The sequence below is a fragment of the Astyanax mexicanus genome, unplaced genomic scaffold (assembly GCF_023375975.1).
Source record: "Astyanax mexicanus isolate ESR-SI-001 unplaced genomic scaffold, AstMex3_surface scaffold_32, whole genome shotgun sequence".
NCBI lineage: Eukaryota > Metazoa > Chordata > Actinopteri > Characiformes > Acestrorhamphidae > Astyanax > Astyanax mexicanus.
Genome location: NW_026040042.1, coordinates 2,888,318 through 2,905,711, shown reverse-complemented (window position 1 = coordinate 2,905,711; position 17,394 = coordinate 2,888,318). Strand labels below are relative to the sequence as shown.

The following is a 17,394-nucleotide window of genomic DNA, read 5'->3' as shown; positions in this document are numbered from 1 at the left end:
TGGTTGACAGACTAACTAACTCACCTACATATATGACCTCTGAGCTAGTTTCAACTGAGAGATGTAATGAGTTTGCAAAAAAATATTTAATACTAAAATACACAATATCAGACAAGCCATCAGTACACCTATATCCACTGATGAGCCCATGTGCTCTCCAAAACCATGCAAAAGCATCATAGTCAACATGTCCCAATTTAGCACTATTAATGAAGAAGTTTTAATTGATACAGTGAGTCACCTCAAATCATCCACTTGCAGTCTTGATACATTACCAACCAAGTTTTTAAAGAATGTCTTTTACTCAATATCAGCAGACATTCTTCAAATTGTAAATACCTCACTCATGTCGAGTGTTTTTCCAAATGCATTAAAAACAGCCGTTGTGAAGCCTCTCTTAAAAAAGAAAAAAATAGATACAGACTTATTAAACAATTACAGGCCAATCTCAAAAAAAAAAAATATTCAAGCAAGTTATGCACTTTCTGTCCATAAATAACTGTCTAGACCAATTTCAGTCAGGTTTCCGGCCCAATCATAGTACTGAGACTGCGCTAATTAAGGTTATCAATGACATTCGCTTAAATACAGACTAAGGAAAAATGTCTATTCTACTACTGCTTGATCTCAGTGCTGCTTTTGACACCATTGACCACAACATTCTCACAGATAGACTTGAGAACCGGGTTGGACTTTCTGGAACTGTCCTAAAATGGTTCAGTTCATACCTTCATGGAAATACTTTGTGGAAATGGAAAATAATGTTTCTGTGAGACTGTGCAAGTGACCTGTGGTGTACCCCAGGGTTCAATTCTTGGGCCACTCTTATTTAATTTATATATGATTCCTCTGGGTGAGATCATGCGTGACTATGGGATATCTTACCACAGCTATGCAGATGACACTCAGATCTACATGGTCCTCTGCCCAAACAACTATGGTCCCATTGACTCACTGTGTAAATGCCTTGAGCAGATAAATAAATGGATGGGACACAACTTTCTGCAGTTGAATAAAGATAAAACAGAGATTATTTTATTTGGGAATAGTAATGAGAGGCACAGACTAGCTGCCTATCTGGATTCAAAAAGCTTGAAATCTAAAGAACTAGTGCGTAATCTTGGTGTACAAATGGACTCTGATCTCACTTTTAACAGTCATGTCAAAGCCGTCACCAAATCAGCATTTTATCACCTCAAGAACATAAATAAGGTCAGAGATTTTCTGTCTACAGCAGACCTGGAGAAACTCATCCACGCCTTTATTTCTAGTAGGATTGATTACTGTAATGGACTCCTAACTGGACTCCCAAAAAAGACCATCAAACAGCTGCAGCTGATTCAGAATGCAGCAGCCAGAGTTCTGACTAGGAGTAAAAGAAGGGAGCACATCACCCCCATCCTTAAATCCCTACTCTGGATACCAGCATGTTACATAAATGACTTTAAGGTTCTGTTACTGGTCTATAAATGTCTTAATGGTGCAGGACCAGCATATTTATCTGATGTACAGACACCTGATGAAATTAACGACACCTTTAAAGATTTTTAAAAAGTAAAAAAAAATTAAAAATGTTTATTCATCAGGCAATGAAACCAACTTACATGAAATCAGTAACTTCCTGGACCACATCAAACTGCTTAAATTAACCAAAAACCAAAAACATACACTTGAAATACCATTATCTCCAGAAGAATTCTACAAATCCCTAAAACACATTCCTAACAATAAAGCACCAGGACCTGACGGATTCCCTGCTGAGTTTTATAAACACTTTTGGTCATCCCTATCTCAACTGTTTTACAGAATGATATCAGAAATTAAACAAAATGCAAAACTACCAACAAACATGAATACTGCAATCATCTCCCTTCACCTTAAACCAAACAAAGACCCTACCCTACCATCCAGCTACAGACCATTATCATTAATAAATACAGACACAAGAATAATCAGCAAGGCTCTAGATAACAGAATAGAAACAATAATCCATAATTTAATACATCCTGATCAAACTGGATTCCTCAAGGATCGACATTCATCCACCAATATGAGCAGATTAGTGAACATAATAGATTACACCTCTCACCAGAACATACCAACCGCAGTTGTTACCCTGGATGCAGAGAAAGCCTTTCATAGAGTGAACTGGAAACTCTTATTCACCACACTGCACAATCTCGGGTTTGGATAATCATTTATTAATTGGATACAGATTTAATACACTGCACCTAAGACCACAGTCAACACCAATGGGGTAATATCTCAACCTTTCACACTACACCGGGGGACTAGACAAGGATGCTGTCAGCCCGCCGACTCCACCCTCTCCTGCCCAACAGCGCTTGGCTTCACCGTAGTTTTAATCACCGGCCCCACCCTGAGCACCTGAACTCTATTACCAGCTCTATAAAGGAGCTCCAGTTAAGAGACTCTCTGCGAAGTCTTAGCATTTCATTTGAACTCTAAGCTCTGAGCATTATATTCGTATTGTTTTTCTGGTAGTCTGACCTCTAGCCTTGTTTATTTACTTCGTCTCAGCCTTTTCCTCTGAATACCCTGTTTGCCTGTGATTCGACCCGTGCCTGTCTTTTGGATTGTTTATTTGAATAAACCCAGTCTGCATCTGCATTCAGTCTCTTTACCTGTTTATGGTGACAGATGCTCACTCTCTCCTTATCTATTCTCTATCTTCATAGAACCGCTAGCAGCAGCGATACGTCAAAACACAAACATTAAAGGAATCCAAACACCCAACATGCAACATAAAATCAGTCTATATGCAGGTGATATCTTACTATTTCTACAAAAAACAGTTATTTCAATAAAAGAAACAATCCAAACAATCGGAAATTATTATTATCGGAGTATTCAATCTATTGGTCAAAATCTGCAATTCTCCCAATAAACATAAATAAACCTGATGTTAAACTAAAAACACTACCCACCCCCATGTGCACTAATTTACATATCTGAATGTGAGGGTCTCCCCCAGCTGTCAGAGTTGTTTAAACTCAATTTAAACTCATTAACTAAATCAATAAGTGATGATCTCCGCCGTTGGACAACACTTCCCCTTTTACTTGCTGGCAGAATTGCTACAATTAAAATGACAGTATTACCAAAAATCAATTATTTATTTTCAGTGATTCCCATTCAGCCCCACCCTCCTGGTTTCAAACTCTAAATACCACAATAACTGAATATTACTGGAAAAATAAACCACCTAGAATCAAACTCACCACATTACAGAACTCAAAATCACATGGCGGCCTAGAGGCACCAAACTTCCACCATTATTTTCACAAGATAACAAACTCTGTACTCACACCAACCAGACATTCACCCATCTGGAACAACCCGGACTTTATCATCGATAAAAAACACTAAACTACCCACCTTGGATCAAAAAGGGGATCACACACCTCAAACACATGTATCACAATACCACCTTAATGTCACTACCACAATTAACCCAGAAATACGGCATTGGGAGAACTCAATTTTTACAATACCACCAGTTAAGATCAATCATCTGTTCAAAAATCACCCCAATCACATTAGACCTGCCTACACCAATTTCAGAATTTCTTAGCATTACTACAACAAATAAAATATTATCCAAAATATATAAAATAATATCTCAATTGAATCTTACTATTAGCTTACCGTGCAAACAATGGGAAGAAGATTTATCATTAACTTCTAATGCCGATTTCTGGGACCAGGTGTGTAATAATAATCACAACATGATCAGAAACACTAATTTACAACTCATCCAGTATAAAGTTATTCACCGAGTTCACTACACCACACACAAAATGTATAAAATGGGATTCACAAACTCACCAATTTGTACACACTGCAATCAAAACACAGTCGATAATTATATCCATGCTATGTGGCACTGCACACCCGTTAACCAGTTCTGGAAAGAAGTTATTACCCTCCTATCTCATGCCCTCACCACCCAAATCCACCCAACACCATCACTCTGCCTACTAGGAGACACACCAACCACTAACACAACACCACAAAACAATAGAATAATCTTAATGTCGCGAGTCATCGCCAAGAAAATCATCCTCATAAACTGGAAAACAAAAATAACATTAACATCAATCACTGGAAAAAATCTACTAACACACTATCTCTCTCTAGACACTCAGAACCCACCAAAAACACAGATTCAGACCCAATTTAGACACATCTAATTCAAACATTACAGTAAATCACAATAATCCCACAAAAGATAAACTGTAGCAAAATCATTCGTTAAAATCCCACATAACTTCAGTATTCTGTTTTCTGTTTAGCTATATTTTGGTATATATATGTATGTATCTTTCTTTCCTTTTTTCTCTTTTCTTTTTCTTTTCTTTTTTTGTTTTTGTGTTTGTTTGTTTTTTTCTCCCCCTGTACCCCCTTCTGCATCTCACTCCTTCCAACCCTGAACCCCCCAACTATATTAAATGTATATATGTATATGTAAATTAAACAAATAAATGAATAAACAAAAAGTACCAATAGTCCTCTAAAGAGTGGAAAGAAAATCAGACATTGCTTTTGAAGTGTGGTTCAACAGAATCATTTAAACCCTAAACTAATAAAACTACCTCTGACCATGTGCACATAAATATAGATCTCTCACTTAACAATACTAAATAATCTTATTCTAATTTCACCCTCATAAAGAGAAATACACTGAGCAGCATGTTCTCTGTGGAAAAGTGTTCTATTCTGAGCTCTTTATCAGAAGTACATGCATGTCTGTTTATCTGAATTTAAGTTCAGTGTTAGTTTAATCTGCAGTGTGTGAGATTCAGCTAAATGAATGATCATGTCTTGCTTTAATAATTGATGGAATAATCACTGAAAATAATCTGTAACCAATTTATTGATAAAGAAATTAGAGTTAGTTTGTGTGTGTGGAGGATATGTATATGTATTCAGGTGCATATTATTGTTTATAGTAAAGGAAGGGAAACATGTTAAACATTTCTTAAATATGTAAAACATCTTCAGCTTCACTCATTTTAATTCAGTAAACAATAGTGTAATATTTTTACATGAACTGTTCTACAAAATATATATATTTACTAGATGTATTTTAATTAAACAAGGATTGTATAACTATTATGGAATAAAGCATAATTATCTCAAATATATACTAATAGGGGTGTGTGTGTGTTTATATGTCAGTATTTCTAATGGATTTTCATTTCTCTCTCAGGCTGCATGGGTGTAATCTATCAGATAAAAGCTGTGCAGATCTGGCCTCAGTTCTCAGCTCAAACTCCTCAACTCTGAGAGAACTGAACCTGAGTGATAATAAACTGCAGGATTCAGGAGTGAAGCTGCTCTCTGCTGGACTGAAGAGTTCACACTGTAAACTGGAGACACTGAAGTAAGATCATCAAAATACAACAAACAGCATCTCACCTTCACACACACACACACACACACATACACACACACACACAAACCACTTCAGACACACACACCACTACACAGACACACACACACACACACACACTAACACTCCCACTCACTCTAACACACACCACTACACACAAACACACGCACACACACACACACACACGCCACTGCACACACACACACACACACACACACACACGCCACTGCACACACACACACACACACACACCACTGCACACACACACACACACACACACACCCCACTGCACTCACACCACTACACACACACACCACTACACACACACACACACACACACACACCACTACACACACACACACACACACCACTACACACACACCACTACACACACACACCACTACACACACACACACACACACCACTACACACACACACACACCACTACACACACACACACACACACACACACACACCACTACACACACACACACACCACTACACACACACACACACCACTACACACACACACACACACCACTACACACACACACACACACACACACCACTACACACACACACACACACACACACACACCACTACACACACACACACACCACTACACACACACACCACTACACACACACACACCACTACACACACACCACTACACACACACACCACTACACACACACACACACACCACTACACACACACACACACCACTACACACACACCACTACACACACACACACACACCACTACACACACACACACACCACTACACACACACACACACACACACCACTACACACACACACACACCACTACACACACACACACACACACACACACCACTACACACACACACACACCACTACACACACACACACACACACACACACCACTACACACACACACACACACACACCACTACACACACACACACACACACACACACACCACTACACACACACACACACACACCACTACACACACACACACACACACACCACTACACACACACACACACCACTACACACACACACACACCACTACACACACACACACACACACACACACAAACCATTTCACACACACCACTACACACACTCACACTAACAACACCACTACACACACACACACTCACACAAACACACACCACTATACACACACACACACTCAATCTAACACACACCACTGCACACACACAAACACTCACACTCACACTAACACACACCACTGCACACACACACACACTCACTCTAACACACACCACTGCACACACACAAACACTCACACTAACACACACCACTGCACACACACAAACACTCACACTCACTCTAACACACACCACTACACACACACTCACACTAACAACACCACTACACACACACACACTCACTCTAACAACACCACTACACACACACACACACGCACACACACCCCTGCACACACACACATACAAAAAACACTTCACACACACACACACACACATATACACCACTGCACTCACTCACTCACACACACACACACACATCACTACACACACACACACACACTAACACACACACCCCTGCACACACACTCCACTACACACACACACACAGCCACGAGTGTCCTCCATCATATCAGAGTGATTTCACTGCAAAAACTATATATATTTATTTGTTTACAGTTATTCAAAATGTCCGCCAAGTTAATTTCCCCCGGTGGAATGGCCACTAGGGGGCGTGTGGAAAGGGGTTAATTCGTTGCTGCCAACTGGGGTGGCAGCAGGAGTGGCAAGGCTTTCTTTTAGGGTGGCAGCTGCCCTTTACCACCCCAGTAGATCCACCCCTGCTTTTAACTATTACGCAGCAATCTGAGTAAAAATCATCCATTAAAAAGCAGCTCAATGTTTCTTATTTCCTTATAGTTACACACCTCTCAGTAAAATAAGCTGCGTATACTCACAAAATTCTGGGTAGTGATCAGAACCACTACCAACAGTCTGTACCAGTGTGTGGAGGTGGTGTGTAGAATGATCATCAGTCCTCTGCACAGTGTTCCCCCGAGCCATCGCTGAACCATTGCTTCATCAACTCTCTATAGAATATGCTGAAAACCTCCACAATCACACTCACACACAGTATTAGAAATGCAGAAACTGCTCATAGAGAAAAGTCACTCTGAACTTTACATTTTCATCAGACTGACTGTGTGGTGATTTCTCTAAACTAACACACTCATACTGCCTGCTAATGTTCAGAAAGAGAGAGTGTGTGTGTGTGCGTTAGTGAGTGTGTGGGTGTGTGTGTGTGTGTGTGTGTGAGTGTTGTGGTGTTGTTATCACATCTCCTCTGATGTTTAAGATATTTTTACACCAAGTGATGAAGTGTTTCTATTATTTTGTCCTATTCTTCTTGTCTTAAGGTGTGTAACAGTACAGACCGTCATTGTGAACATGCACCAGTACCGTCTTTGTGCTGTGGTTAGATAGAAACCTGTTTTATTGTTTTAGTACATTTTTAAATACTCGTTCACGCTGTGAAGGTGAGTTATCCACTAATTTACTGAAACAGAAATGCTATTTTATTTTGTATTCTGTTTATAAATGATGTAAAGTAAGAGCGTAGGAGCGGGTTTTATACTGGGGCGACACATTTGCTAATATGAACCAAAGCCCAGCCTATAGTGTCCTAGAACAACATCTTTTAATCACAAATAATCCCTTTTTTGTATTCTGTTTATTATTAGTTACATCCATGTAAAGGTGACTTTACAACCTAAACACATTACATTACTGTTGTTAGAAAAATTATGTGTGAAAAGTCAGGACATGTGGTCTTACTGTGTTGTTACTGTAAACTACAAATGAACAGAAGTCAGGTTAGATCAATGTTTCTTAACCCTGTTCCTGCATATTCTACTGCATATTCCCACTGTTCTCCATATTCTAGAGCTTTCTCTGCTTTAAAGGTACTTTAATAAAGTAAGTGGTGGTATGATGTGTTTAATACACTGCTGGATATACATAATGATGGATTTAGGCTTCATTAGGGGCTAAGGGATTTTAACAGGTAAACTCAATAAAGGATTGTTTATTAGCTAATCAGTTGGATCTGGTGGAAAACACACAATTTTAGGGCAGTGATCAGGGTTAAGAAACTGCTTTAAACTACCAACATAAAGAACTGTACTAAATTCTGGCTATCCTCTACATCCAGCTTCTAGATATCTAGTTATTTAAATTAATTGTTGTTCATTATAGCTCACAGTAAGTCCTGCGATCTTAAATTAATAAACACAGTTTGAAAATGAAATAGTGATTAGCTGATCAGGTACATCAGGGCAAGTTGAACATTACATATATAGTTTATTTTTTCTTAAACCTTAACTCCCTATCTATCTAATTCCAAAGTTAAGCTAACTGACTAACACAGCTGCAGTTTATTAAGCACACAGTGGGTTTGATCTGTGTGTTTTGATTCAGAGACGTGTCTTTTTAACCAGCTATCAGAAACAGTGTCACCACAGTTTACATGGTTAGCTCCTTTACCTTTCTTTTAGAAAAATCTCTGTATATCCAGATCTGTTTTAACACCAGCTGATTCTGTACCCCGCTTCTAAATCTCACAGCGAGGGGGAGGGGCTTTCCTCACACCAGCACACTGACTCTCCTCCGCACCGCAAAACCAGCAAGCTGATTGGCTGTTTCTACTGAGAGGCGGAACTTAATTCCTTACTCAGCGGTCACTGACTCCTCATTAATAGCACAGCTGAGCTGAGTAAAACAATATCATGTTTTGGGGGGACAAATCCACCTGTTTCTAATATTGGGTGAGACATGTCCCACCCATCCCCCCCGGTTCCTACACCAATGATGTAAAGGGGGGTTTGTGCTGCTGTGTGTTCACGTGTGTGGAGTAAACAGGAACAGATATTATTTATATTCTGGAGGTTACAGCACTGTGTATTCCTCACACTATGGTATAATAATCCCACCTGGAACAAAAAAAAAATCTCAGATATATATTTGCCCTAGTGCTGGACGATATGGCAAAAATGTATCTCTCGATATATTCCTTAATTTCAGTCGATACAATATAATTTCCATATCGATATAAATACTTTGAAGGCCTCAGAAAAACTGCTAGGAATGAATGGAATGCAATGGAAATCTGTACCTGCTACTGTCTGAACATTTAATTTAAGTTTTTGAAGCCTCCTCTTACAAAAACTATAGAATACTATATAACACTTAATATAATAAAACATTTCTAAATAAATCAATGCTCAGTTTTATTTGCATATAGCAAAATAAAAACATAACATCCCTGTCAAACATAAACGTATAACCTATATACATATTACCAATATAAATAACTTTAAATTATAACAGAGGCTTCTTATTCTTTTGTAAACAAATTTAACAGATCAAAATAAAAATGCTTCTACCAGGATAAAGAATGCAAAAAGCCTTCATTCACATAAAAGGAACATGATATCCCCCTAAAATAATCAAACTTATAGGCTTTATCAACTATACATAACTCAGTTACAACATAAACTACAAAATTGCTTCAGCCAGAATAAGGAAAATATTGTATGTAGCGGAACCGCTCGGTTAGGGTCAGTTTGGCTTCATTGCGGGACATTTTAGATGCAGAGTGGTGCGGATCCGAGCCTAGAAAATGTCTTCCTTTGTTTTTTTGTTATCATTCTATAGTGTGTACTTGTGTGTATCTGTATTTAAGTTCCTGGAACAGTTTATTTCCCCCAGGGAGAGTAAAAAAACTTTTTTTATGTTATGTTCTGCAGTTACATTATTATCTTAATTTATCTACATTATATTGAAGTCTAAAATAAACTTGCAGGTAATTCTGTGTTTTTCCTTTTTATTCAGAGCGTTTGCACAGTGTTGTTTTTTAATGTGGCTTTTTACTATTAAAATCTGCGGTCTACAGGCGGACGCATGTAACTGCAGCAAGCATACTGGTGAAAAAGAAGCCAAATTCAGCCTTGTGCTCAATTTAAAAACTGACAACAACAATATTATATAATTTAATAATTATGTATATGTAAAATAAAATATTAGCATTAACTTATGAACTGTAAATAGCTGTTGTTCAGCCTGGTTAGCTTGGTCAGGACAGCCGGATGAACTGGCTGACCTCTAGCATTACATATAGCAGCAGAGGCTCCAGCTGATGATGTTAATCCTCCATAACCTGCCTTTCCATTTTGGCATTTTGCCTTTCCATTTCTCCTCTTCTCACGCCCCCACATCAAAAAGCAGTCAAAATAGACTCGCAAACAAAACTGAGGAACACAAAGCAGGGAATGTATTGCAAAAAGAAAAATGGAATGCAAAGCGCAAAATGCAAAAAAAGGGGTGTTGCAAAAGTTTTATTTAGTTTTATCCTAAAAAAAATTACAAGTGAAAAACAGTAACTTGTGTTCTCTTATTTGTATGCAATATCAGATTATTAAGCACCTTGTGAAAAAAAAAATTGTGATCGTTTTGTTAAGACCCCAATTTGATTCCTCAACTCTGAGAGAACTGAACCTGAGTAGTAATGAACTGCAGGATTCAGGAGTGAAGCTGTAGTAGTTTCTGTAACACTATAGGAGAGAATTTTCTTCCACACAAAGTAACAGAGTGATTTATTTATTTGTCTTTAAGGACAAATAAATTATCCTGCATATGGATTGTGTCTCCCTGACAGCCACAAATCATGTACAGTATCCTGCAAATTAGTATATCGAGCTGCTCATGCTCGTTTTTGAGCAACAGAGCGAGAGAGTGATGAACATTCAGGTCTCTTCTTGAGCTCAGTAGAACTATCAGTGTTCTCTGTGGGTGGAATTTACACTGCTCTCTGTGGCAGTGTGTAATGTAGTTCTACAGGTCAATAGCAGAGGGTTAGAATGCAGGGTAAATAAAATCCAATACTAATGCCTGTCTTACCCTGTGTTTGTCTATATGATGTTAATGACTGTAAGACATGTTAATATACATTTACAGGTCTGATTCTTTCACAGGTATAGTTAAGCTTATTTATAATTGCTCCTACAACATTGTTAGGAGCCAGTGGGGGTTGGGTGTATGGGGGGGTATGTACACTCCTAGTGTGTGAATATAACTGTACACTCATCTGTTGTACTTTTCACTCCTTCTCTCTGCAGGCTGTATAGCTGCAGGATTACAGAAGAAGGCTGTGCTGCTTTAGCTTCAGCTCTGAAATCAAACCCCTCACACCTGAGAGAGCTGGAACTGAGATACAATAATCCAGGAGAGTCGGGAAAGAAGCTGCTCTCTGAACTACAGAAGGATCCTCACTTTAAACTGGAGACACTATAGTGAGTTACTGAATTACTGTCTCTGAAAAACACACACACACACAAATTGATAGCCACCTACAGTGTTTTAGAGTTGACTTTAAGTTAACTTGTTAAGGTAATATTGTATACAGTGGACTGTAAGAGTTCTACTCAAAATGCACCAATTAATGGTGATTTTGATTTGATGAAATAAAAACAGTATGTTTGGGTTATAACTGAGTTCATGGTTGGGCAGTGTTGCTAAGCTACCATTGTTTGTAGCTGAGACTCAGGTGGGTTACATCACAGCATGACCAAGAACTTCCTGTTTTTAAAGGAAGGAGGTGTTTGATTGACCTGCAGAACAAACCAGATCCAAGCGTTTTTTTACTGACGTTTAGGGTGAAAACAGACCTGTGTGAAACTGAGTGTGTTACTGTGGTTCACAGTCACTGGAAATATTGTATCAACTTCAATCAAACCTGTTTAACTTTTAAACACAGGATGAACTTCACAGCCTTTTCTCAGTGCAGTGAGAATATATTACTCTCTAAGACTCATTATTGTGACTCTGTGTAGAGAAGCAGCACAATATTAACCATTTAGCTTAATTATAAAAAACATATAATTTGAATATAGTTTTATCAGACACTTAATTTACCATTTAGGAAAGAGGGTTCATATATTCATTATATAATTTATAATTAAACAAATACATTATTAATTTAGTAGTTTTGACTAAAAATAACCTAAAGTCTGAAGTGTTTGGTATGTGAGTGTTTGGTTTTATAGGATTAAGCTGTAGTTTGTTTGATGAAGCTGTTCTGAATCACCTTGTGTGTGGAACTGTGCTCAGTGAGTTTCAGTCAGACAGAGAATGAGAGTTTTAGATTTAGAGGATTTTATATAATTTCTGTTGCTTGTGGATGTTTTCAAAATCTAATAAGGTGAGTGCTGACTGTAAGTGTGTGTTCATGTCTGATCATTCTGTTCTGTTTTCTGCTTTCCAGCATTTGAAAAGCTGACCTGTACTTATAGGACAATCTGGGCTCTTCATCAGCTCTTCATTCAGCACTTCTGTGGAGTTTAGAAGCTTCCAAAATGTTCATATGAGCTGAAGTGAGATCCGGCTGTTCAGCAGCTGGAATAGCTGAACTAAACAGTAACAGATCATTATCAGAACAGCTCTAATCTTCTTATCAGAGTGGAAATAGAACCTTGTTGATTTCTATATTGTGGAGTTTAGTAGGAAAGTGGGAGCCTTGTCTGTCAGAAACTGAAATTTTCACAGATAATATTTTGGTTCCAGAAGATTCTTAATTCCTACTGAAAGTCAGTGAGAGGTAGAGCAGCATTTTCAGACTCTTGGGTAAATACCCCGAGCTCTAAATCATTGGCTGTGCTAAAATGTGGTGTGGAATCTGGTTTAGAGAGATCTGAATCTACACATACAGTATAGTACACTTTTATATTCTGTATAGCAGGCAGAGCAGTGAGGGTTAACCAGTCGACAGTGATCAGTTCAGCACTGTCTTATACTTTTATCATGTTGTTTAAATCAATTAGAAATGTGTTGAAACTTTCAGAAGCTGTATAAACTGTATCCACACTCATTCTTTTAACTTTTACAGAGCCTTAAAATGTGTTTTATTTCCTTTTAAGCACTTCTAACCAGAAACACGAGCTGCAAGTTAGCTTCAGTTAGAATTCCTATATACATTACATAACTTGTGTTTTGTGTAAAAGTGTTTATATGCATTTTCTCTGTAAAATATGTAAATAAATACATAGAGGTAAATCAAACCCAACAACGTCTGTCTTCATTTTCTTTGTCAGAGTTTATTCTGTTTTTGTTTAATTATGAAACTTGCAAAAGGTTTTATTGAGGTGTGAAGACTGGTATCTGTTTCCCCTCCACAGTGTTAACTGTCTGTTAACTCAATGTAGAAAACACTTTCAGCTTCTATGGAATTTAAATTCATTATTTTAATTTTAATTCATGTAAATTTTCAAATTCATTAAAACAAGACCATTAGAAGAGACTATAGTGTGGGAAAATGTGTTTTATAAAGTTTATATAAAGAGACAAACACTGAATCCAAAAGCCTTTTATTTCTATGGGACAGAAGATCAGTGTTTTAACAGCAGTGATGTTCAAATCTGTGTTTTAAATCCTGAATGAAGCAGAAGAAAGTGAGCTGAGTAAAGCAGAGGCTGGTGGTCCTCACTGCTCAGTGTCCTGCTCTCTCCTCAGTGTCCTGCTGACAGTAGGCTGTGTGTAACTGCAGCTGCTGTAGTGGTGTGCAGTCTGGTATTATCTGATATAGCAGGGGGATATAATAGGAACTGGGCCCAACTCCCATTCTAAATATACAGATCTATAAATTATAATAACCCAATAATTCACTCTTGTCAACCGTGCAACATCCTCCTATTGAACACATCCTCATCGACTGTCCTGCCTATAACCATATAAGGCAATCCTCCTATTAAGAAAAGAACATTAAAGACCTTTTAGGGGAAAAAACCTTAAAGTTTTTATCGCATCTTAACCTGAAACACCTACTTTAATACATTTGTAGCAAAATATATTTCCCTTATCGTGCTAGAAACTTTAAACAACTTTGCTCTGTCTGGATATATTAAACCAAGTGTATGCTACAAATAGCCAAATATATGCTGAAGTGGCAATAAAACCCCATCAACCAATCAACCATCAAGATGTTGAGAAAACTATTTCAGGTGTCAGTACCTCATCAAAGCACTGAGAATAAAATACAGAGTGTGCAGATCTGTCCTCAAAACTAAATGTATAAAACATATTCTGGTTGGTTTAAATTTTTTACAATTCTGTGTGTATTCTATATATATATATATATATATATATATATATATATATATATATATATATATATATATAGAGAGATTAGTATTAATATAGTTATTTTTGTTTATTTATTTAGTTATATGTATTTTTAGGATTATTTTATCAATTCCTAAGTACATCTGTTTGTTATTTGAATTTCAGAATGATATTGATTACAAAACATTTCTACGTTTTTGGGTGTAATAGTGAATAACTACTGCATATTTGCAGTGTTGAATGGTTTTTTGTGATTTGATTGAGTGCGCTTTTTCGGGGGAGGAGTCGACAAAAACGTTCTTTTATCTTGTTTGTTAATTTTCACTTTGTGAAGCTCTTTGGGAAACACTTCAGTACTGGCTAGTTCTTTTCTTACATTATGCGTTAGCTGCACAACCATCCTGTGTTTCCTTCAGGAAATGCACTTTTCTAGTTTAATAATGGCGTCATCTACAAACTCTAGATCCCACTCTTTTATTAATGATCCAACAAGAATCATATTAAAGTATTAAACTATCTAAACCCAGATCACACCCAGATCACACCTTCCACAACAGACCAGCATATACCAAACTTCATAAAGCCTAAACCCAGACTTTTAAAAGTGTAGAATTAATCAGAGTTTCTCAGATTAATGACTAATGAAAACTTTAAAACCTTAAAACATGTTTGATGGGAAAATGTGCAGCTTCCAAATCAAATTTAGCTCCAAACATTTGACTCTAGACTTCAACAAAAACCCTCTATAGAAAACCAGTTAAAACTACTAAAACTACAGTAGATTTAAACTTTAAATTTTCCTCGGGCAGAGAAAGTCCTCTGACTCTGATATTTACAGATTTAATTCCCTTTTCTCACATCTGTAGAACAAAGCTGCATCCAGACTTATGTGATGATGATGATTTTGTGCACTTGGGGTAAAACACAGCGGTTGGAGATTGTAATGTTCATAAACACAAAGAAGAGAATCCATCAATGATTGTTCAGCATGAGAATGAGAACCACAGTGAAAGTGCTGCACCGAGAGACTCCAGTCAAGAACAGATCTTTTACTGCTGAAATAAAGTCAGTAATTAGAGGCAGGTTGGGGAAAATTTACTGAATCATTTCTACTTTTACTAACAACACTTCAGAAACACAGAGAGATCTCCTTACAGTTTCTATTTTACAACTGCTGAGAAGCATTTACCAGTACTTTAGATTTTACTTTATCTAAACTCTAAATACAGCACCACACCTCCCTCATACAATTAACCAAACAGGGGTGGGTTTCCCGAAAACGATCAATCTTAGTGAATAACGAACTAACTAACGAATGACGTGAGTAAAGAACGAGCCAGTTCTGCGAGTGTTTCCCAAAGAGCTTCGCAACGTGAAAATTAAGTGCACTCAATCGATCCACATATATCGATTCAACACTGCCAATATGCAGTATTTATTCACTATTACACCCTAAAAATGTAGAAATGTGTTGTAATCATCAATATTATACATATTCTGAAATTTAAATTACAAAAAGATGTAGTTTGGCATTAATAAAATACTCCTAAAGATACATATGACTAAATAAATATTCGAAAATCTAATCTATTTAAAAAAAAATTACTTTTTTAAAACGATTATTGTATATATATATATATATATATATATATATATATATATATATATATATATATATATTATACTAATATTATTAATAGTAATTTGGCGAGTAATATTAATTTATTATTTTAATTATTAATAATAATATAAAACATATAATATATAAAAAAAAAAATATAATAATACATATACGTATGTTATATATATTAAACCAACATGAGTATGCTCATCCAATCACCATCTCAGTTGGGTTTAGGTCAGGGGATTGTTAAGCCCACCTTTTTGTTTACTAGATAATTCCATATGCGTCAATTAATAGTTTTCATGGTTTTAATATTAATCCACAATGTAAAAAAAAATAAAATAAAAACATTGAATGAGACGTGTCCAACTTTTGACTGGTATTTATATATTTGTGAGCTGACACACCCCAGAGTTTGCCCAGATGAACGGCCACAATGTTGGTTAGAATCACCTGATTAAGGAATAATATTAAATATTACCTGCACATTCACCGATACCCTTTACAATACGTGTAGGTGTGATTAAAGACACTCCAGGCGTCCCCTGCACCGGACCTACAGTACCAGGGATTTTCCCAATAGCATGGAAATATATAGTGTTGTGCTGTAATTCCGGGTCTGGTGGGAATTGTGTATAGTTGCGTGTATTCCACAGTAACAGCCTGATTACAGAATCCACGGACTTGCTGACTTTGCAGCTTTGCTTAGACCGTGAGCATCATACAGGAATCTGGATTTTAATAATGTATTCGTGGGTTTGCCCAGTTAGACTAATCAAATCAAATCAAATCAAATTTATTTGTATAGCGCTTTTTACAACAGGTGTTGGCACAAAGCAGCTTTACAGAAACATGATTACAGGACAAAGAATCAGGCAAAACATTAAACATAGAAAATACAGAATACAGAACCCCCAGTGAGCGCGGAGGCAAGGAAAAACTCCCTCAGAGCTGCAGGAGGAGGAAGAAACCTTGGGAGGACCAAGACTCACATTTAAGGGGGGGACCATCCTACCACTGGTCAAACGGCTTTTAAATTAAAATTTAAAAAGTCTTTTATACATCCATATAGGTTTTATGTACTCAAGAGTGTAATAGCGCCACTAATGGCTTGGATGTAATCTGTAGTGGAGAGTAAGATGGTCGATGAGCAGCTGATCTGTGGTGGTGGTGGAGAAGAGCTG

General features: G+C 37.2%; 1 protein-coding gene across 1 annotated transcript in view; it reads left to right on the top strand.

Annotated features, from left to right (window-relative positions):
* The window catches only part of LOC125789903 (NLR family CARD domain-containing protein 3-like), a 335,798-nt gene that overhangs the window by 219,378 nt on the left and 99,026 nt on the right, over nucleotides 1-17,394 (top strand). The gene's annotated exons all lie outside the window — the stretch shown is intronic.